This window comes from Peromyscus californicus, unplaced genomic scaffold (assembly GCF_007827085.1).
Source record: "Peromyscus californicus insignis strain IS unplaced genomic scaffold, ASM782708v3 Scaffold_3__1_contigs__length_106647218, whole genome shotgun sequence".
Classification (NCBI taxonomy): domain Eukaryota; kingdom Metazoa; phylum Chordata; class Mammalia; order Rodentia; family Cricetidae; genus Peromyscus; species Peromyscus californicus.
The window spans coordinates 59,358,115-59,381,498 of record NW_026294551.1 but is presented as its reverse complement, the minus strand read 5'-3'; positions in this window follow the sequence as shown (position 1 = coordinate 59,381,498).

Below are 23,384 nucleotides of genomic sequence, written 5' to 3'. Positions count from 1 at the left end.
TTATAAGAGCTAGTTGGGAAAAAGTCTAAGCTAAAGGCAAAGCTTTCACAATTAATAATAAGTCTGTGTGTCATTATTTGCAGGCTGGCGGTCTAAGAAAGTCTGATGAGAAAGCTTACTACCCTTCCCTCAGCCAATTTTTGAGGGCTGTGGCCTCTCATGAAGCACAGACTCCCAAACACTGCTTAGAAACTTGGCCCAACTTCAGTCTGTCTCTACCTGCCCTAGGCTGTGCCCATAAAGCTGAATCTTTACCCAACAAAACCAATTTCACTACCGTTCAGAAGGTGCCTGCCCAGCCCAGCTGGCCAAATCCTTTCAACTTTCCATTTCTCTGTAGCCTAATCTCTGCTCTCCTCGGTCACCTTGGTTTTTACCTGTTTCCAGTTCACTTATACTTTCTCTCTCTCTCTCTCTCTCTCTCTCTCTCTCTCTCTCTCTCTCTCTCTCTCTCTCTCTCTCTCTCTCTCTGTCTTTCTCTGTGTCTGTCTGTCTCTCTTTGTGTTTCTCTCTGTCTCTGTCTCTGTCTCTCTCTCTCTCTCTCTCTGCATGTCTGTCTCTCTCTATCTGTCTTTCTCTGTCTCTGTCTCTCTGTCTCTCTCTCTCCTGCCTCAATACTCTGAATACCATTTGTCCTGCCATGCTCTGTGTTGGTCTTGTTTTTTGTATTGCTGAGGATCAAACCCAGGCCTGCCACAAGAGAGGCAAACACTTTACTTCAGAGCCATGCCTCACCCTTCCTTTTTCAAATTTAGTTTTTAACTGGCACGGAATACCGGTGTGAATGCCTAAGAGACAAGGAAACACTATTATAGGTACACACGGTGAGACGATCTAGCGGCCCTGGCCTTGAACCCTTGTCCTTGTTTGTGGTGAAGCATTCTAAGCCTTCTCTTGCAGCCATCTAAAAGACAGCGCATTGTACCTGAGTACAGACACCCTTCTGTACAACAGAATGCCAGAGTCGACCCTTCCTAAGTGTGAATTGTTCTCAATGACCAATGCCTTCCTCTCCTTCTTCTGACTTCTCTCCCCAGGCTCAGATAACCGCTATTCTCTCTGCTTCTTGAGATCAGCTTTCTGATTCCACATGTGAAACAGCATCTTTATCTTCCTGCACCTGGTTTGGTCCCCTTATCACCATGTCCTTTAGACCCTTTGTGCTGCCACAGATGACAAGACCTGTGCTTTCTCTGGCTGACTAGCTTTCCATTGTGCACTCGCTACATTTTTGTTAGACATTTACCCACTAAAGGACACAAACATTGATTTGTTTTTTATCTTAGCTACTGTGACAATACTGTAGTAATCACAGTGATCCAGACAGCCTTTAGATCTGTGGATGCCATTTCTTTGGGGTATGTACCCACCAGCAGGCTTGCTGGGTCATTTGTTAGCTCTGTTTCTAGTTTTGGAAGGAAGATTGTCCTGTTTGGCTATGGTGTAAGAGTCCTCCAGGATTCTCTTCTCTGATGTCACTATACAACTCACAATGTGCTTCCTTGTTGAGAATGGGAGGCATAATGATATGTCCAGGATCCTGAGGGATAAATTCTGGTAGGCCCTATAATAAATGTGCAGAATGGTTTCTGTTCCTCTCTAAGTGCTACCCAACAACACTAACTATAACCATTTGTGGTCGTCTTGGCTGAGGAGGTGATGACACGTGGTCATTCCAGTGTGTGGCTTGGAGGACGGAGAGGAGCATATTACTAGGTGTTATCTCATGTGAGGTTCTCTGTAACAACTGGCAGCCTCCTCTATTCCACAGGAAAACAGTTTGCCTAGGAAGTCTGAGATGTTCAGGGCAACGGCAGCCATACTAGAGTGATGTGGTCACACCCATGTCCCCATTCACCACTCCATCTAACTCATGTTCAATATGGATGGAGGCGTCTGTCCCCTAACAACTCAATCTGTGAAGAAGGTGGTGAAAGCTTGGCATGCTGAGGAGACTGATTCTTCCAGAAAGTTGCATGACTATGAAACCTTTAAGGACAAAGACACAGCAGATGAGATGAACTGATCTCTACAGACTCCTCAGAGCTAGCAGAGGAACATCTGGCAGAATCCTGCCTTTCCTTATCTAAAGTCTATAGGTCATTAGTCCTTTTCCCCAGACTGTGGGAGAACAAGAGACATCATCACGCATCATTTGTGTGGAAAGAACATTCACAAAAGGCTTCTTCCAGTGGTTGAGAATCTCTCCACCTTACCCAGCTGAGGCAGTGAGAAAGAACAGTGTAGGCTGCGGAATCTGCATTCCAGAAGGGACTCTGATAAAAAGGCGGCTTTCTCTCTGAAAACCACGAAGGGGGTGGTCTTCAAAGTGAAGTCTCTGGACCAGTACTATTACCTGAGAACGTGCTAGAAGTGTCATTGTTAAGCGGGATGTGGTGGCCATGCCTTAGCTCTTAGCACTGAGGCTGAGGCAGGGGATGATGAATGCAAGGCCAATGCAGGCTACATAGTGAGACTGTCTGTAAAAGAAAAAGAAAAGAGGCTGTTATTATAAGATCCCACCCTAGAGCTACGGCAACAGAAATTCTGATGGTGGAGCCCATCCTTCCAGTGTGTTAAAGGGCTCTGAGTAACTGGGGCACCCACTCCCCAGTCCGAGAGCCAGGGCTCTAAGAGATAAAGGTCTACTCTCCGATGTGACTGCTTTTCCCCCCTCCTGAAAACCAGTCTGGAAATATCACGAATTAGCATGAGATATGTTCTTGTTAAAACAAAAATCTTGGGAAGAGGTTAGGGGAGGGCAGGCTAGTCACAAATCCTCTGCCTCCCAGACCCTCATTCTGGTCCCCACTACAAGTTCATTTTAGCCTTAAGAGGATCCAGGAAGAAAGGAGCCAGAACTCAGTACTTCAGGGATGGGGTGCCCCATGGCTCTCTTGTCTTAGGTCCTGGTAACTTCGGTCAGGGTGTTTTGTTTTTGTCTATGTCATAGTTTCTGCAGACCTGGGAGGCTGTGTCTCAGTATGAACCTTGACCACTGATCAAGTGAATGTCGCACTCCCCTGTCACATTTCGTCACAGAAGACAGCAGTGGGTGGACTTCAGAGCAGGGAGAAGATCGTGAGTCTGCCTGGTAGAGACACTGAGCTGGTCAGCCCCAGGAGAAGGTGCGGGAGAGGACATGTGTTTGAGACCGGAGTCCGGCTTCCCCACTGACATTTCACCCACAGCTTTGAGGCTTGAAACTCCTCTACTTAGGCTAAGGGAAAGAATCTGGACACGAAAGACAAATACCGTGTGATCTTGGGACCCTAGGACAGTCATATCGTACTGACAGAAGACAGTGGTGTCTGACAAGGACAGGAAGTGGGCAGTAAGCATTTAATAATCTCGGAGTTGCTACTGAAACAAACGAGTATGGAATCTCAGTGGTGGGGCAGCATCTGTCGGCTGTACAAATAGACGCTCCTTCCTCCCCTGCACATACACAAGCCAGGCATCTGTCCCCAAAGGAGCCTGGTTAGCAAGCTTTGATGCAGCCTCTCCTTCCTTACGACAAAGATACTCATGACTATTAAAAAAAAAAAATCTAGTACTAGGCATGATGGCACCTGTCTCTAATCCAGCATGTGGGAGGCTGGAAATAACAAGTTCAGGACCTCTGTGGGTTACTCTGGAGTCCATGTGTCAGAAAGACGTGTTTTGTTTTGTTTTCTTTTTCTTTTTTTCTTTTTAGCTAAGTATTCAAAATCATGTCTAACAAAATGAGCCTGCCGGGGCTGGGACCTAATGGGGACTCAGAGACGGCAGTGTCTAAGGCAGACATCTCCTCTAATTCTCCAGTGACATCCTATAGTTTCTTTCCTTAAGGCAGAAGACACTGAAGGCAAGATGGAAGGTGTATCACAGATACCTACCAGAGGAGGGGGGCCGCAACTGGTAGCTCAGGCCTGTAATCCTCACACTTGGGGCCTGGCAGGAGGATTACAAGTTCAAGGTCAGCCTGCACAACTTACTGAGACCCTGTCTTGAAACCGGAGGTTGAAAAAGGCATAGTAACTGAACTCAGTTCTCAAAAGAAGACACACAAAGAGATGGGCAATCGATGTTACTTAAAGTGCTCAATGGCACCTTAGAGAGGATGAAAATTCAATTTTTCCTGAGGTCCCCTCTTCCCTCAGTTAAAGTGGTATTTATGAAAAGAACAGAGGACAACCCGTGCTGGTGAGGATTGGGGAGAGAAATCCTTGTTCACAGCTGGTAGGAGTGAAGACAGGTGCACCCACTGTGGAAATCAGCATGGAGGTTTCCAAAAAATGAAAATATAGGGGCCAGAGAGATGGTACAGAGGTTAAGAGCACTTGATACTCTTGCAGCGGACCCAGGTTTGATTTCCAGCACTCACATGGTAGTTTACAACTGTCTGTCGTAACTTCAGTTCCAGGGTATCTGATGCCCTCTTCTGGTCTCTGAAGGTACCAGGCATGCACGTGGTGCACATATACACATGTAGGCAAGCACTCATACACATAAAATAAATATTTTTAGAAGTACAAAGCAAAAGAGAAAAATCTAAAAATACTACCATGTGACTACTTCTGTGTATTTTACTGTGTACATGTTACTATTTTTCAGAGGTATACCTAGGGACTCTATCCTATTGTAGAGATATTTGCACACCCATATTCATTGCTACATCATTCACAATAACAAGGTAACAGTACCAGCCTAGATGCCTATCAACAGATGAAAGAAAATATGATTCAGGGGAGTGGTTAATCTCAGCTTTCAGGAGGCAGAGGTAGACTGATCTCTGTGAGTCTGAGGCCAGCCTGGTCTACAGAGCAAATTCTAATCAGGAGAACCTGTTTAGCTAGAGAGATTCTGTCTCAAAATTTAAAAATGTAATACATATACACAATAGAATTTTATCCAGCCATAAAGAAAAGTAAAATTTTAAGAAAAATTTGTGGACCTGGAAATTATATTAAATGAAGTAAACCAGACTTAGAAAGACAAATGACACCTCTTCTCTCTCAAAAGTAGCCTAGGTTTTAGTTTTTATAAACGTGTATATATGGGGGAGAGGTGAAGTTATGTGAACCAGGCAGACCGCCAGAGGGGAAAAGAGTTCTTAAGGGAGTGGAAATAAAACGGCTAATAGAATACAAGCGACATGAAGGGAAGGGGACTATTGAGAGGAGGGGGGAGGGGAACAAGCTGGACATGGCAGGGAGTGGGGGAGGGGCCAATAAAAGCACAGCATACTTATGGAAATGCGATAATAACACATTGCTTTCTGCGCTAATTTTAAAGTAGTCTATATAAAAAGGAGAGAGACTCGGATCAAAGGCAGCTGTGGAAAACTTGCTCAGCCAGTGTGAGGCTCTCGCCTGGAGTCCCAGGAGTCCCAGGGACTTTCAGGGTTCATTTGCAGGTAGGTGTTGAAGGTGTGGGGGGCAGGGGAGGAGGAGAAAGGAAAGAAAAAAGCCTGACTAGCAGTCCCCGTCCCCATGTTTCCTGAACTCTGAACCCACCAGGAAAGATCCTGTGAGAAGCATCACTCTCTGCCCTTGAAGTCATTGTGTCTACCAAGCTAGTCTGAGTTCTGCTGAGTCACATCTTTGGGCATGCCCAAAGGCTTCCTAAAGCCGATCTCTCACCCCATCAAGGATGTTTCTGAATTTTCATCCCTGCCTGCACAATCAGTTCTAGAATATTCCTGTGTCTTGTTTTCTTCAGAGAAACAAGCGATTATTTCCTATTTAAATTATGTGTGGACCTGGAAATATTTCAAAAACTAACTCTGTGCTATATATTTAGTATTAGTTCTGTCTCTGTTGGCATGGCCCCCCTCCTCCCAGGCACACATCAGGTGCTGAGAGAGGTTATTTGCGGGCAGCAGGGCCATTTTCCATGATGTATACGTTTCTTTTGAAAAGAAATGGAAGCAGCGAAAGTTTCTTCGATTTTACAATTAGACCAGCAGGTGTAGGGATTCCCAGCTTTGCCACGGTGACTGGCAAAACCATCTCCCCGCCTTGGCTGGGAGACCAGCAAACTTGAGCAAAGGGGAGGCTGGAGGTTGGAGAGGAGGCTGTGAGCCCAGGCTGCATCCTCAGGTTTGAAGACTTCCCCCGCTGGACAGATGAGGCACAGCAGGGCTTCGGTGTGAAGTGACTGATCTGGAAACCAAATCCCCTCTGAACCCCTGCTCTGGGCACAGTTCAGACAGAGACATACAAAGGCTGGTGAAGGTTCAACATAGACAGACACCAAAAACATCTAACTTAGAAGACACGGGAGGGGACAGAGCAGAAGTTCCCCAGAGGAAAGCAACCAGGGACTCCTGTGTGAAAGAACCTGCTCACAGCGTTTCCACGGAAGGCAGACGTCTTCATCACCCACTGTTCCCCAGGACTGTGCCAGGATTCATCATAGGTATCAGAGACTCAAGGAATGGGTAGCGTTCCTATTCTTCTATTGCTGTGGTCCAGATATGCTCCCCCAGTTCACACAATGAAATTCTAAACCCCAGGGTGATGGTGTTAGGAGACGAGGCTCAGATTTGTGGCTTATAAGAGGTGACTCCATGGCTGGAGTTGTACCTGAATGGTAGGTAGAATGGTCACCTACCATGCTCAGGGCCCTGATTGGATTCTTAGCACTTAGTGGGGATTGGGTGGTCTCACCTGACTTTCCGACCATGTGAAGACACGCTGTGAAGATAGATAGCTATAAGTCAGGAAGCCAGTCCTTATGGATACCAAATCTGCCAGTATCTTGATCTTGACATCCAGCCTCCAGGATTATGAGAACCACAGGTTGGTGATAAGTTACAGTCTATGGTGTTCTGTTCCAGCAGTCCCAGTGGACCGAAAGAGACATGCAGAGCAAGAGCTAGACATGCATGCCACACTCCAGTGAATGTGTGAAGTATAGTCCAGTGTCTTCAGAGTCTTTGAATGAAGGTTTTCATTTTGCTGTTGTAAAGTTCCACAGGAGAGAGATGGATCAGTGCATTAGCTACTTTCCTGTTGTGTGAAATACTATGACCAAAATCAGTGTAGTGGTTTGAATGAGAATGGCCCCCATAGGCTCATATATTTGTATGCTTAGTCATCAGGAAGCAGCTCTGTTTGAGGAGAGTCATGAGGAAGTGACACTATTTGAGAAGAATTAGGAGGTGTGGCCTTACTGAGGTAGGTGTGGTCTTGTAGGAGGACATGTGTCACTCATGGCAGACTTTGAGGTTTCAGGCCCAGGCCAAGTCTGTCCTCCCCCTCCCCCTCCCCCTCCTCTCAGCTCCTGCTACTGCACCATGCTGCCATGCTCCCCACCATGATGATAATGGACTAAAGCTCTGAAACTGTAAGCGAGTCCTCAATTAAATTCTTCCATAAGAGTTGCCGTGGTCATGGTGTCTCTTCACACCCTCAGAACAGTGACCAAGACAAGCAACCTAGGGAAGGAAATGTTTACTCTCACTTATCCAGAGGGACAGAATCCATCATGTGGGGAAGGCGTAGTGGCAGGAACAGGAAGCTGGTTGCTCACGTTTTCATCTACATGGAAGAGAAAAGAGGAAGTGGAGAGAGATCATAAAATCTCTTAGTGACATACTTCTCCCCAGAAAGGCTCCAAATACTAAAGGTTTCATAACCTGGCCCCAAAGTGCCACCAATTGGGGACCAAGTGTTCCAATGCATGAGCTTATGGGGGGGATATTTCTCATCCAAACTACCTCAGCTTTTCTACTCTGTGCTTTCAGATGAAGATCCAGGGGCTGAGAGTCAAGGCAGGAGGCGGGGACAGCACGGGAAGAGAAGCAAGGAAGAAAAGCCCACATCTGTCTGTGTGTACTCTGGGAGCAGTCTCTACACTGCAGCTCTGGTGAGGTCCGGCCGACACCCCAACCACTCCCAGAGGGGTGAACTGAAGTGCAAACACTTTTCTTAAGGTCACAGGTTCGCTGTTCCAAGCCTGGACTCCTCAGCTGGGTTTTCATGTCAGATCACCTGTGGCCATACAGTTTCAGACTCAACCAAGGCTGCCAGGCAAACACTGAGACTGTGTCACGTCTCTATCTGTTAAGATAGAGTTTGTGTGTAGACGGCTCTGCTGGCCTCTGGAGTATCTGGCTGTCTACAATTGTCATCAGATACGTTTGTTACAAGCCAGCGTTATGCGTTTGTCCTGTTCGCTTGAAGATCTGGGCAATTCTAGGAAGTCCTCTTTCACATTCCTGGCAAGGGAACATGAACATCTAAAAATAGCCTAGTGGGGTTGTCAGGTATGACTCCTGGTGGATGAGTCAGAAAGGGTTGTAAAGAAAACACTGGCTTGAGAACATGTAGAGAAAGATCAGCCAATACCTTCTTGCCCAGACTCAGAGGATTCAGGGACAAAGTGAGTGAGCTGTGGTAGGTAGGGACCTGGTCCATTCTCTCCTCTTTTGGAGGGCCCGCATCAGAAGTGCAGCTCTTTATTTTGTGCCTCATGGAGAATACAGAGTCAGCGGTTGATCCTTCCAAACAGCCCAGGTTGTCAGGAGAGAAGATTCCCTCACTCTCCAGAGGTACAGCTCTATTCTCAGCAAGGAGCAGAAAAAAGCAACTGAGAAACACGGGATTGGTCTAGATTTTGCCATGGCAATTTGACTGTTGAAATTGGAAAGTGACAGTTTAGTCTTGTTCCGTTCCATGTACAATGACAATGATACCAAACACCAGTTACAGTAAACACTCCCTTCTCACAGTATGACAGGCTGGTCAACCATCAGCTGATTACCCCTCTGGTAAGGATGCATTTGATCTTAGGTATCTGCCTTCCTGTTGTGATTTTCCATGGAGGAAGGAGTCGGGGAGCTCTTGTGGTGTCTTTTATTGAAGCATGACTCTCTTTCACAATGGCTGCATTAGTCAGGACCCTTAAGGAACAGAACCAATAGAACAGACACACACACACACACACACACACACACACACACACACACACACACACACGTGCACGCACACATGTAAACAAGGGTATTGAATGACTGGTTAAATTTGATACATGATACCATATGTGTGTGTATGTATGCTTGTGGATATATATTATGCACATATACATGTATGTATGTACACACACGTCCAAGCAAAGGTATAGAACTAGCTAAATTTGATACATGATATATGTGTGTGTGTGTATGGTTGTGGATATACATTATGTACATACACATATATGTATGTATACACACACACACACACACATTTAGCTTGGTAGTCTAGCACAGTCTTCATGCTAGAGAAGGAGAGAATTCAGTGGCTGCTCATTCCAAGAAACTGGACAGACACTCCAGCTATTCCACACCAGAGCTGAAGGTCCAGGCACTCCCTGAGAGATGCTGGTGTTGAGAACAGGCTGAAAGGCTGAAGAAGTGGGAGTGTGACTTCCCCAGATGTTGACAGCTGCAGTGACAGATCTGCTCAGACAGGAAGGGGCTCGCAGTCTCCAGTCTCCTTCATCCCGGTTGCCAGCTGCTTGGAAGGTAATGTCCACATTCACAGGTGGCCTCCCCCCAGACCCCAGGCACTACCACACACCATCCTTTTTAGAATTGCTCCACAGACACAGCTAGGTGTTGGTCACCAGTTCTGTGGCATTTCTGTATCCAGGCAATTTGACCACTGAGACCAATCAGCGAGGGCTCCAACCTCAGGGCTAATCACCTCCCAAAGCCCCTGCCTCCTAAGCCGCCGCCTTTGGGGCCAGGGTTCAACACATCAGTGTGGTTGGGGCTTGCTCATTGCCACCCTCCTACTTCTTTGACTGTGCTCTGTGTAGAACTTGCCAAGGGTTGCTCAAGTATGCTTGTTTATCATTTGGGTACCACTCAGATTTTCGGGGTTGAAGTTACTGTGTTTACGCTCTGCTTGGTAATGTATACTTTTCTCTCTGTGATAGACCTTCCCCACAGTGCCTGGAGCAGGACAGCCCCATTCCTGAGCCGCCATGACTGGAGCTATTTCTCTAAGTTTGAAGACTGGGTCTACACTGGTTCTCCCAGGGTCTCTGGCCACGCACTAGGGAGACAGCTGTCTGGCTGGTTTGGTGGGTCTGTGGCCTGTGGCCCTGGGAAATGAATAGGTCCTCCTGGGACTGAACCAGTGAGCTTGGTCTCATTTATACAAGGCTCCGAGTCAGCCCTGTAGTCAGTTGATCCTTGGGAAAATCCCTCTGTGTCTAGAGGAATGCTTCATCTCCATGGAGCTAGAAAGCTCTTGACATCAAGCGGGTACTTTGTAATCACAAAAGAGGTGTGATGGGTGGAGCTAGGTCAAGAGGTCATGACGAAAGTAAGACTCATGTCATCAGCTAATGCTGACAAGGACCCCTCCCAGAGAGGGGACACATGCACAACACTGTGGCCTCCTGGATTAGCCTTAACTTGATTTTCCCCTGTGGTGATATTTTATTTGTGCTCTAACAGATAAAGCTTGCCTGGGGACCCGAGGAAAAAGCCAGCCACTATATTAAACATAGAGGTTAGGCAGTGGTAGCACACACCTTTAATCCTAGCACTGGGGAGGCAGAGATTCATCCGGATCTCTGTGAGTTCAAGGAAACTCTGGGAACAGAGTCAGGTGTGGTGGCGCACGCCTTTAATCCCATCACTAGTTAACCATAGAGGTCTGGTGGTCTATACAGATGGATAGGAAGTGATAGAGCTGGACAGTAAGAGGAAGTGATGTAGCTGGATGGAGAGAGGAAGTAAGATGGCAGGGCACAGAAAGGCATATAGGTGTGAGTATACAGGAAGTAGCTCTCTTGGGCTGAGGATTTCCTAGTGGTAAGAATTTGTGGCTGTGGCTTGTTCTATCCCTCTGATCTTTCAGCTTTCACCCCAATATCTGGATCTGGGTTTTTTTTATTAATAAGACCGTTTATCAATTTGTGTTACATTCCGCCTCTCTGTTTTGAGATTGTATGGAGAAGAGTCCCAGCAATGTTGCGCTAACCACTGCTGCGACCTCGTGTGCTCTCCAGCAGTGCTTTGCCAGGGGACGGTCTTCCCAAGTGCTGACTAACTCTATGAGGAGAGCATACTGAATTGTAACACCTAACAGTTCTTGGGAAACAGGAGTGGGACACGCAGCAGCTACTGACAGCTCCCTAGTGGACTGGACACAGCAGAACTCCGTTCTTAGTTGAAGATGCCAGGTTGGCTAAACACAGCCAGATCCCAGGGTCTCTGTCTTACACTTCAAGCTGACGTCCCACGGCTCCGGCTGCCTCTCTGCAGTCATACTTTCCCGTGCGAAGTCCCAGCTTCTTCCTTATGTAATTAGGACTCCTGCTCATGGATGGAGTCAGTGGTGGCAGTTTCTCTACTTCCATCTCTGTAATGCGGAATAGCATGGCTGGCACAGTAAAACACAAATACCTAAAGTACTGGCTGTCGGGCTAAATCTGATAGGTGTAATTGAGCATCACAAACTCCACACACTCGGCAACGCAGCTGCCGTTTGATTCTTTGCTAGTGGTCCATGGGGAGCCGTTTGGAAACTGGGAAGCTCCCTGTGTTTGCAATTGTGAGATGGCATCATTCACCACCTCGCACAATGGAATATAGATGTAAAGGGGGGGAACTTGGACTTCCATCCTCATGTAGACCAAACACAGACCTGCTTCCCGGGTCTTTTGCCCTGTGAGAATACATGCTCCTCTCTGGGCCTCTTTTCCAATTTCCCCATGTTGCCGAACGCTGTTTAGGAATCAACCCAGAAGGATTTCCTCCTCAAACGGGAAAGCATGAAGTAAAGGTGAAGAAGAGGTGAGGTAGGGGCTAGGTAGTCACAAGGGGCCACTGAGTCACAGACCATCCCAAGGCCCTTGTGTAGTAATATAACCAGCACATTGAAGATTTGGGGACTTCCTGTGTCTACTAACTCTGCTCCTTTAAAGAAACCCCTGCTGAGTGTCGCATGCATGGATACATAACTAGACTGGGAAGGCTGTCAATCATCAGGATGCTCACATTCCCAGGACAGTGCAGCTAGTGCACGGTGTAACTAGGCATCCCTGTGGCCCTTCCTGGTAATTTACCAGGTAGAGACACAGACACACAAGGAGCACAAGGGAGCCACTCCAGCAGAAGCAGCAGAGTAGCTCCAGTGAATGTTTAGGTCTAGGACAGTCCTGCCTGGAGACCCATCCAGGAGCCTGGATAGCAACAATGCTCACCCGAGTCCCGGGATTGCTGGGACTCCTGTTCTCATCTTCCTGACCTCCTTGGTGCCCCCATTGAATTATAACCTAGTTGTTCATTGTTTCCACCCCTTCTCTTTATTACCAAGACAAGACCATAATAAAGATGAGCTGAGATGTCCAGCAGGGATGTGGAAGAGCCTTGGGGAAATAAGCAAGATGTAAACCAGAAACGGATGCTGGAAAACAAGGGACCAGGGAGGCAGGCTCTCGGGAGCCTGGACTCCCAGAGGTCTCCCAGCAGCTCAGGAAGCCCCTCCTTCATCTTTCACTAGTGCCTTCTTGCTGCTCCTAGCTCATGGTGCCTCCTCCATGTCAAAGGAGAAGCCCCAGCTCAGGACCTCTCCCTTCACGTCATTAAACATCTGTGGCCACCTCCCCGTCTGTCCTTTGGAAATGGGAGTGCATAGGTATCTGCATTTAGAAAGCTTTTGATGTGTGTTGCCAAATTCCGCCCCGAGAGTTCCAATTTAGCAATTTACACTCCACTGGCAGTGTATTAAAGGGCCCTCTCCCTCAGCCCCAGCTAACACTGAGGATTACCATTCTTTTGAGTGTTTGCCAATGCCTTGGGTTTGACATGGTATACTATTGCTGTTTTAATTTGCACTTTCAAAATTACTTACGAAGTTAGTATTTTTTCCATGTTAAGTTTCGGTGAGCATTCTGTTATGAATTGTCTGTGCAGATCTGTGCTATTGGTTTTTCAGATGTTTCTATTTTTTTTTAATTTTTATTTATTTATTTTTGATTTTTTTGAGACAGGGTTTCTCCGTGTAGTTTTGGTGCCTGTCCTAGATCTTGCTCTGTAGTCCACCAGGCTGGCCTTGAACTCACAGAGATCTGCCTGGCTCTGCCTCCAGAGTGCTGGGATGAAAGGCATGTGCCACTACCGCCCGGCGTACTTTTTTTTAAAAAAAAAATTGATATAGAAAGAAATGTAAAATATGAGCATTTTCTTGATTTCTGCCATTTTACAAGACAAAACTAGTTATTTTGTTTATAATTCCTAAAATTTGTATGCAGCCTAACATAGCCTTAATCTTCAAAATAAAGAAAACAACAAACTTCGCATCTTGCCATCTTCCTCACATTAAGATGAGCTTAATCACTGGTTGGCCTCAGTGTTGAAATGTGGAGATTGAGCCCAGATTATCATCATGTTGTACATTCGGTAATAACGCCTCTTATTGACCAATAATGTTTACATCTAAGGTTAGTTTTATAAGCAAATACAAAGAATTCCACATGCACGGACTCAACCAATCACAGATCAAAAGTAACAGAAAAAAAATAAGCTCTCTACTGACTGAGAACAGTTTTTTGTTGTCACAATTCCTAAAACAATGTAGTTTACCAACTGCTTACTTGGCATTTATATTACACTGGGCATTGTAAGGCATTATAAATAATCTAGTAATTATATATAATTGTAGTATATAGAAGGCTATGTGAAGCTTATATCCAAGTATTACCCAATTTGCAGAAGGGACTTGAGCATCCTGAGAGTTGGAAATCCATGGGGGATCCTGGAATTGTCCCCCTGGAAAATGAGTGACATCACACATAAAACCCTCAGCAGAGTTCCCAGAACACGGAAGCACTGAATTAATATTGGCTCAAACATTATTTTAATAAATACATTGAATTAACTCTGAGGCCAACTATTTTAATGCACACCAACAGTTATTTTACATCGAGTTTCCTGTAATCGAGTCTTTAATGTTATTCCATATGTCACATGAAATGAATTTTTCCACATGATTTTTGTTTTCAAAAAATAAACTTTGGGAGTATATTTTTAAAGTCTTTGGATTTCTGACCCTCTGTCTATTTCCCTTACATATAAAAGGAGCCGCGGCAGCATTTACTATGTGTGGACACAGTATTTTCCCCTTAACCTGTTTTCTTTAATTCCATTACCCTTAACTGTCTGGTATGACCTAGGAGAACACTGTATTTCTTTGTGTTTAATTTGCTCAGATTATAATCAGATACTCACAGAATTTTTCACTTTGCCTTTATAAAGACAAGATTTACTGCAGTGTTCCTGGATATTGGATTTCTTTTCATACCTTTCTCCAATGTAATGAGGTAAAATCTTGCAATGCATGGAGCTTTGGTAGAAAATCAAAGGGTGTGTGTGTGTGTGTCTGTGTGTGTGTGTGTATGTGTGTGTGTGTGTGTGTGTGTGTCTGTGTGTGTGTGTGTCTCTGCATGTGTGTGTCTCTGCGTGTGTGTGTCTATGTGTTTAGTTAGTGTCTCGTTCCTCAGTGTTGGCCTTGACCCTAACCCTAGCACACACTCCACGTTCTTCCGAGCACTCCTCGGCTGGCTTTGCTGCAGATCCCCTTGCTGTCTGCATCATGCATTCTGCTTGAACTTTGGGTTTGCCAGCTGAACTGTCTGTCTGTCTGTCTGCTGATGATTTAGCTCTCCTGTCCGATCCAGACCAGACTGGTTTGTGTTCTTCTAGGGTCCCCAGGAACTTGGCAGAAACTTTTCTGTAATCTTACAGCTGGACACAGTAACAGCAGCAGCTGTGAGTACCAGAGCACACAGGTGAGCAAGATGAACGACAGAGGATGCTGTCTGGAAGGCCTGCCTCTTGGAAGGGAGCAGGAGTTCCCACATTCCTGTGCCACGCTCTTTGAGAGTGGTTTGGAGGAGGGCTGTAAATGCTCACTGTAAACCCTACAGCAACTACCAAAAATGACTTTTCGTACACTGGGGTGTTTTCATTTCCCCCACTAATAACCTTGAAACCCAATTCTAGGTGTTTTTCCTCACATAGCCTGCCTTTGTTTTGATGGAAAAGGAAAATCCGTGCTGAGGATGTGGTTCAGTGGAGGTTAAGAAAACACAAGGCCCTGGGGTCCATCCCCAGTACCATAGTAAACAAACAAACAAATGGGAACTCTTACAAAGGAGTCCTCAGACCCCAGCCTTCAGCATGAGGAATCTGGAAGCACTGTACTTCCCAAGTCTTACGGACATGTGCAAAAGCTGCCCCCAAGCCCAGCATCAGCTTACTCTTCTCAAGGGATCTCTCTTGGTGAGAGCTCTCTGGAGTAAGTCATTTTTTTCAGGGTTAGCTCCTCTGATACTCAAGTAGATGAGATCTATGGAAGCACACAGAGTCCTTGGTCCCATGTAGATCTCTTCTCATTTGGGGGACATTTTTTTTTTCAGTTTCCTATTCTTCCTGTGGAACTTCAATTTGCTAATGCTTGACTAACCTCTCCTTGCCTCTATAGCCTCCCTGGTCTCTGGGTCGCACCATTCTATTGTCTGTTTCTGTGAGATCAGTTCTTGTAGATCCCATGGATGAGTGAGATTCTCTCGTGTCTGAGCCTGACTTACTTTACGGAGCAGTTCTCTCTAGATTCTCCAGTGTTCCTCCAAGAAGCAGGATTTCCCCTTTAGGGGTAAGTAGTATTGGACTGTTTAGATGTGCACATTATTGATTTGATAAGCTCTCAATAGACACATAGGTTGTTTCCATATGTTGATTGTTGTGACTAATATCGCAGTGTATATGAGTGCAAAGCTAGCTCTTCAACATACTGACTTTGTTTCCTTTGGATATGATTGCTACATCACCCGTCAGCGCCATTTTTCATGTTTTGAAGGTCCTCCATAGTGTCTTTTGCAACAAAAGTGCTAATTTACATTCTCATCAGCACTGTATCTAGATTCCTTTCTTCCTACATCCTTTCCAATGCGTTATCTTACTGGTGTTCATCACAGCCATTCTAACAGGTGTGAGATGATATCATACTCTTCCCCAGCGATCAGGAATTCCTGGTAATCATTCTCTGGCATTCAAACAGGGTCAGTTCTCTTCTCTGAGGCCAACACTTCTCCTGTGCTCCTCCATAGTGCACTCTCATCCTCACTGTATGACACACTCCATCCAGGAAGTATACTCACTATTAGCAGAACATTGTGCCTCTTCTACACACACCTCAGAACATCTCCTCAGACCAGTTCATCACTCAGAGTTCCCAAATCTTTATAGGATGTGAGCACACGGAGAACAAAGGAAATATGGGCCAGGTATGGTGGTACACATCTGCAATCCTAGCAGTTAGGTAAAAGGGGAGGGGAATGTACATCTGGAGAAAGCATTGTAGAGAACAGGAAGACTGTAAGGAAGTTTCTTTAGGAACTTGGAAGCAGGGAGAGTTTAGTAGCGGAGGGCACAGGCTCTGAAGGCGGAGACTCTGAATTTAAATCTTGGACATAACTTACCCGAGGTTACACAGGAGCTGAGCGACTTTGAACAGTCACCCAGCTCTCTCAGGACTTAGTTCCCTTTTTAGGAAAATGGGGGTGGCGAGATAACACCATAATCTCTGAGTGTTACCACAAGGGAAGGAGCAAGAACAGAGTATACAGCAAGTGCTCCATAATTGCTAGTTATTGCAAATAATGGATGATGGACCTTATTAAGCTATAGAACTTCCCTAAAGCTGACTTACGGTATGGTTGCAAAATAAGTCACTGAATTATACATTTATAATATAAAGTAGGCCTCAGCACAACACATTTTTTAAAGAATTAATATAGCCCAGTGAGACAGCTCAAACGGGGAAAGCTATTGTTTGGCAACCTGAGTTTGACCCCCAGAACCCATGTGGTGGACGAAGAGCCAATCCCAGTAAGTTTTCCTCTGATCTCCACATTGTAATCCACGGCATGCGCACCCCCTCATAACTAAATGCATGTCATTTACCTTTTAAAATCGTTAGATATCATTCTTTACTAATGGTATCAGTAGGCTGACTTTATGTATTTGTTATTAATATTTTTATGGTTTTCCTCAGAGACTTTTGGGCCCTTGACTATCTTCTTCCTTAGAGAGGGACCATAGACGAGAAGACTGCGTTGTCGCATAACCGCCCACCTCCCAGGTCAGCCTGTTCCTGTGCTTCTCCCCAGTCGGTGGAGCTTGGCTTCCATCTGACCACTCTCTGTTCGGGAAGTCTTGGGCCCTGGATTGACAGCCGGGCTCTGGCCTTGGTTGGCTGTGGAGGTAAATGGGTCTCTTCCCTCTCCAGCCTCGAATTAACAAGAGGATGAACCGGGTGAGCACTAGCTGCTTTGTGGTGACCCATAAAACATCACACTCTTTTCTCCCCTTCTCCGCTTCCCACTTAGAATAGCACTCCGTACACGAGGGAGCTCGTTTACACAGTCTGTGCCAGTGTTTAGAGTTTAGTCTCAGTCCAGCACGATTCCGATTCCCATGTCTCCTCTACCCTGCATAGTCCCCCATGGTAAATGGAGTCAATGGAGTCACAGTGTCTGGCGGGGGGCAGGGGGGAGCAGGGGAGCAGGCAGAGGGGTGAGAGATGCCCACTAAGCTCGTGGTTTAGCTCAAGGCAAGTCCTGTGATCTAGGCTAGCCATGGGGAACCTCAGTAACTGCAAAGTGAAGACCAAAGTAGCTATAAACCAAAGCCCCCCTCCCCCCAGTCAAAATACACATGAACAATGGTTTAGAGTTTGGCATCAAAATGCAAAACCATTTATACATTTATCCGAGAATGGGAACCCAGGGCACATTCTTTGACTTCGCTAAACTTTAATTTCCTGGTCTTTAAATGGAGTTAATAGCCCACACCATGCGGTATTCTTATACAAATAAGAAAACGTACATGGGAGAGCATCTAGTACATCCTAAGAGTTAATCAATGCTGAGCAGATGACCCAGAGAGGTACCGAGACCCTGAGCAGCACTGTGCTTTCCCAGGGTCTGCAGCGGAGGGCTCACCAGGGCCGGACACATTTCTGAAGCGGGAAGTCTAATTAGGCTAATTGAACAGGGCCCCTTCTGTCCTTTGCTCCTCTGTTTTCCTGTTGGCTCTAATAGAGAGAAAACGAGTTAATGAAAAACAAACATTTCCTAGCGGGCCCTCCTCAGACAGCTGAGTGTTGTTGCAAGGTTTATGAAAGAAAACAACTTCAGCTCAACACGAAAGGTTGGGAATTGGGATAACCAAAACAATCGCCTGACGAGAACCAGTCCCTGGGAAGCCATGAGTGACAGTGGCCGGAGGCTCTCTAACCAATGTAGAACAGGAAGGGGCCTGGGAGCAAAGAGAAACAAATCCTCTTCAAAGCTCTGCTCCGTTTCATCACATTCTCCTCCTGCAAGGCCAGCACATGACTTCAAAGTCATTCATGGGCACGAGTCCACTGTAGCCAACACAAGCAAGTTTTCTTCCTAGGAACACAGTGAAAGGGTGACGCTCGGCTGCGTCCAAGTTCAAAAGGATTGCAGCTGTAGTCACTATAGTCTACCATGATGTCAATTCACCAAGCTATTGGAGCCTTGGAATGTCACTCTGGACCTGCAGGGTAACAAACATGACATGAACTTAGGAGGAAGGTGAACAAATACTAGGGAACAGAAGGAAGAAAAGCAGTGAACTTAGGTTAGAGAGACATGGAAGGCAACACAAGACTAGACCGTTAAGGCAAAGGGCACCAACGAACAGGATGAGTGGGGTATGAGAGACGCTGGGGAAAGCCAAGATCTCTCCACATGCCGAGAACTCATGACTGGAGTCTCATCACCAGGAAGCACAAAGCAAACACGGCCTGAGGGTCATGTCAGGGCATGGAAGCCCTGAACTCTAAGTTAGACACTTGACCAATAGGGAATGACCAAAGAACTTTCCAGACCAAAGGACACAGTGCACGTAACAATAAACACAATGCATGTTCCTGAACTGGACCAGAATGCAGAAAGGGGCTTGTTTGGGACAAGTGTCAGAATCTGAACAGCACATGAACCTCCTTGCATGTGGTCTCTAAAGGGTAATTCTGAGGCCCATTGTTGCTTCTCCAAGCACTATCTGGCATTGGACTGTAGGAAAGCACGCCCTCCTCCACTCAGATTTTTGGTTGTTCTTGCCACACACTTGAGGACTTCTACTCCTTTGGTGAGCAGAAATCCAATACTTTGGTGTTCATGTTGGCTTTGCTTTGGTCAAGGAGACCCTTCAGGAAGACTTCTGTGCCCCCTTGATATGTGCTCTGGATTCTTTAATGTCCTCTTCCTGTTACATCATTCCAGGTTCGTCTCATGTTTTCCTGGTCCACCCACTCAGGGCAGGCCATATCTCCAATGAGTCCTATTTTTTTTTAGTGAAGTGTTTATACTCAACACGACACTAGATGTGTTTGCTCTTTTTTGGAGAAAGAATGCTCTCATAGTAATCAAAGGCAGTGACTACATACATACATATACAAGCAAGTGTATTAGCTATTCACTTATCCTCAGTTTATCGCTGCTTTGTTATTGGTGGGGCCCTAAAAGTCTTTATACCACTTTAAGCTTTAGAACTTGAAATGTATAAAAACTACTGTTGACCAAAAAACCCACAATGCTCATCTTAAAGGGAATAAAGAGATAGTTTATTCTGGGGTCATTTTGAGTAACTATGGCCTGGGAACACAGATGTGGGTTACCCCCAAATTCCAAGTTGCAACATGGAAGCAACAGTTTCATGAAGTCTTCTAGTTTCACAGAACAAAGATATTCATAAACCAAGGCAAGTTTAAAATACACTGGTGGGTACATCAGAGAGGGGGTTATAGGGAGACAGGGGAAGCTTTTCTATAGACCCATGCTACCTGATGGCGTTCTTAGCTTTTGGGGTTGGTAGAACCTAGTTGTCTGTTAAATTAGTAGATCCCGAAAGATTTTTACCTATTACTGTTAGTTTAGACACGAAGGTGGGCGAGGAATGGTTGTTCTGGAAGGCTAGAACTAGCCCGAGGTAAGGTCATTAGCCTCTGGACCTGCAATCGCTCCACAGTGCTGAAATTCTAATCGGCCGGCCACTCTCTGTAGATACAGCTTCTTTTCAGAAGTTTCCTTCACACTACAAACTTACCAAAATAACTTAAAAGTTCGTTGATGTTTCCTTTATACTTGCCTTATGAACTTTATTAATATATTTGAACTTTAGGGGTAGGAGAGATCGCTCAATTGTTAAGAACTCTTACAGGGTTGAGTTCACAGTACCTACATGGGGTGACTCACAGCCAACTGCTGGTGACTCCAGCTCCAGGGCAACAGAAGCCTTTGAACTCCACAGGCACCTGAACTAACGTGTGTGGGTGTGTTGGGGGGAGCATATACAATTTTAAAAAAAATCTTAATTTTAGTCTGTCTTATTTAAGATGGTGAAGAGTGAATGACCCAAAAGGCAAGGTGCTGCCTATTTAAGCTGGAAGCTCCCACTCCAGCCTCACTCTCCCCCATTCCAAACCCTGCCCCTTCTTAGAATGTCTGCCAAGCAGTGACTCCTCCCCTGGAGCTACTCAAGACCATGCCTACAGGGTATTTAAGCTTCAGTCCATAGACATGTGATTTCTCCTTCCCCAGAGATCACCTGGGGATGCTTTGCTCATTAAACCTGGGCTTTTAATTCAGCCGGATTTGGTTTACTGCCTCAGCCGAGAAACCCATTACCAGGGATTCAAAATACTTATCACTGCCCTTGTGCCCTCACCCCCCAGGTAGATTCTAAATGTCTCTAGGACAATCACCAGCATCTCTTTGTTTTGCATCCACTGCCGCTGACAGAGCAGATGGTATTTTAACTGAACACGTTTGAATAAAATGGAATGTTTGTGTATTTCCTCGTAGGACAGAGATAGTCAGAGACAGAGGCAGACTGCCTCAGTGTCTCCCATTAGGGACTTTACGAAGCCTTGTGCTGCTACTAGAATTAACCTCGAAATCTGGGTGGAAATCAAAATGGCATGACATGCTTCCTGATGTTCTAGCCATCATAGTCCCTTAATACTCAGACTCTGAGACGGGAAGCAGTTAGATGCTGTCTTCTGGACATAATGCTCTGTGTCTCCTAAACATTCATGTGCTGGATATTTGCTCCCAAACCAAATGGTAGAACTTGAGCATGCCCCTGAGGGCTCTGCCCATGGAGGTGTCGATGGGTCTCACAGAGTGAGTCAGTTCCAGAAGAGTGGACTAGTTCCTGAGAGCATGGGCTGCTGTAAAGCGGAGAGCCTGCCCCCTCCTGGGCTTTTGTTTCTTGTTTCTCGCCATGTGATTTCCTGGGCGCGATTTTCCCTTTACGTTGTGATACAGACAGATGGCCCTTACCAGAGGCCACACTTTTGGGCTTTCCAGATCTTGAACTTCCAGCCTCTCAAACTACGAGCTAAAAGAACTTCTTTTCTTTATAAAGCACCCAGACTCACAGATGTTGTTACAGCAACAGAAAATACGCTATGACAGCAGGTAAGACAAAATACTGAGAGAGAACTTTAAGCTACAGCCAGGAATTCATGTTTACCTAGACCTAGCAGTTAAAAAAACATCTGGTATTGTTTGTTCAAAATGTCACACAAAAGTTACTAACCAAATTTAAGCATCTCAGCAGATTGTCGGAGCAACAGAGGACAGGCTTCTGTGCACACAGGAGGATAGCTCTGAGGAAGTAGCCAGACTTTCAGGAGGTTCCAGATTGGTTCCTTGGCATTGTGAGGTTTGTTTAAGAACCAGGAGGAAGAGTCTCATATTTTACAGGTGAGATTTCCTAGATCCCAGGATAATGAAACAGATTGTTGTGTCTAAGGTACCCCATTCCAAGGCTCTTTTTAAATTCTCCTCACTCCTGCTTCTGTGAGAGAAAATGGAGACATTTCCTCCCCACAATGTACCTTCCACTGAGCAGTATATCACAGCTACCCAAAGACAGCGCAGCAGCTCAGCTGTCTACGGTCAGGTTGCGTTCGCCAGTGTTTCTCACTGGTCCACTCCAGAAGAGCAGGACCGTGTGCATTTGTCTTAGAACTGGAGGTAACAGGAGCCGCTGCCATTTATTAAGCTGTCCCAGATGCCAAACATTTTGTTTATGTCCATTCTATCTCACCCCATTCCCAGGCAGAGTGATAACTACATTAGTCAGCTTTTCAGGACTGTAACAAATGCCTGGGATAATCAAGTTAGGAAGAGAAAAGGTTTATTGTGACTCAGAAATTGCAGTGATCCCAGTCTGTAATCAGTTGTTTCCATGTCTGGGGCAGCCCACAGTAGGTGGTGGAATGAGACCATCGCTTTATGGCCAGAAGCAGGAGTGGGGCTTCCAAAATCCATTTTAAGGGAATGTGCCAATGACTTAAGGCCTCCTACCTGGCTCTGCCTCTTATTTTCTTCTACTTTATTTTGTCTTACTCCTCTCTCTCTCTCTCTCTCTCTCTCTCTCTCTCTCTCTCTCTCTCTCTCTCTCTCTCTCTCTCACACACACACACACACACACACACACACACACACACACACACCATGTCATGGATATACAGGTCAGAGGACACCATTGAAAGTCAGTTCTCACCTTTTGGCTGGGGCAGGGTCTCTCCTGCTGCTCCCACTTTGCTTTGTACTCCAGGCTAGCTGACCCACACGCTCCAGGTCATTCTTCAGTCTCCATGTCCCATCTCCTGGTAGGAGTCCTTGGGTTCCAGGTGCATGCTACTACATCTGGCTTTTTCTGTGGGTCCCAGGGGTCTGAACTCAGCTCACCAGGCTTGTACAGCAAGCTCTTTGACCCACAGGATCATCTTCCTGGCTATTGGCTAAAAACTCTGCCTGGGAATGGGGTGAGATAGAATGGACATAAACAAAATGTTTGGCATCTGGGACAGCTCAATACATGGCAGCGGCTCCTGTTACCTCCAGTTCTAAGACAAATGCACACGGTCCTGCTCTTCTGGAGTGGACCAGTGAGAAACACTGGCGAATGCAACCTGACCGTAGACAGCTGAGCTGCTGCACTGTCTTTGGGTAGCTGTGATATACTGCTCAATGGAAGGTATATTCTGGGGAGGAAATGTCTCCATTTTCTCTCACAGAAGCAGGAGTGAGGAGAATTTAAAAAGAGCCTTGGAATGGGGTAACTTAGACACAACAATCTCTTTTGTGATAAAGGCTCACCGTCTTCCAAGAGCATCACAGACCTTTAGGATATATTTAAGATCCAAACTATATCAATGGCCATCCCCATTTTCCAGATGTCTAGCTTGAGGCTGAAGTTTTTCAAACAACTGAGGCCCAACAGTCAATCTCTTGGGACTGGGAAACAAGTTTAGACTTCTGTCTGGTTTGGAGAATGGTTCTTTCCAGAAGGC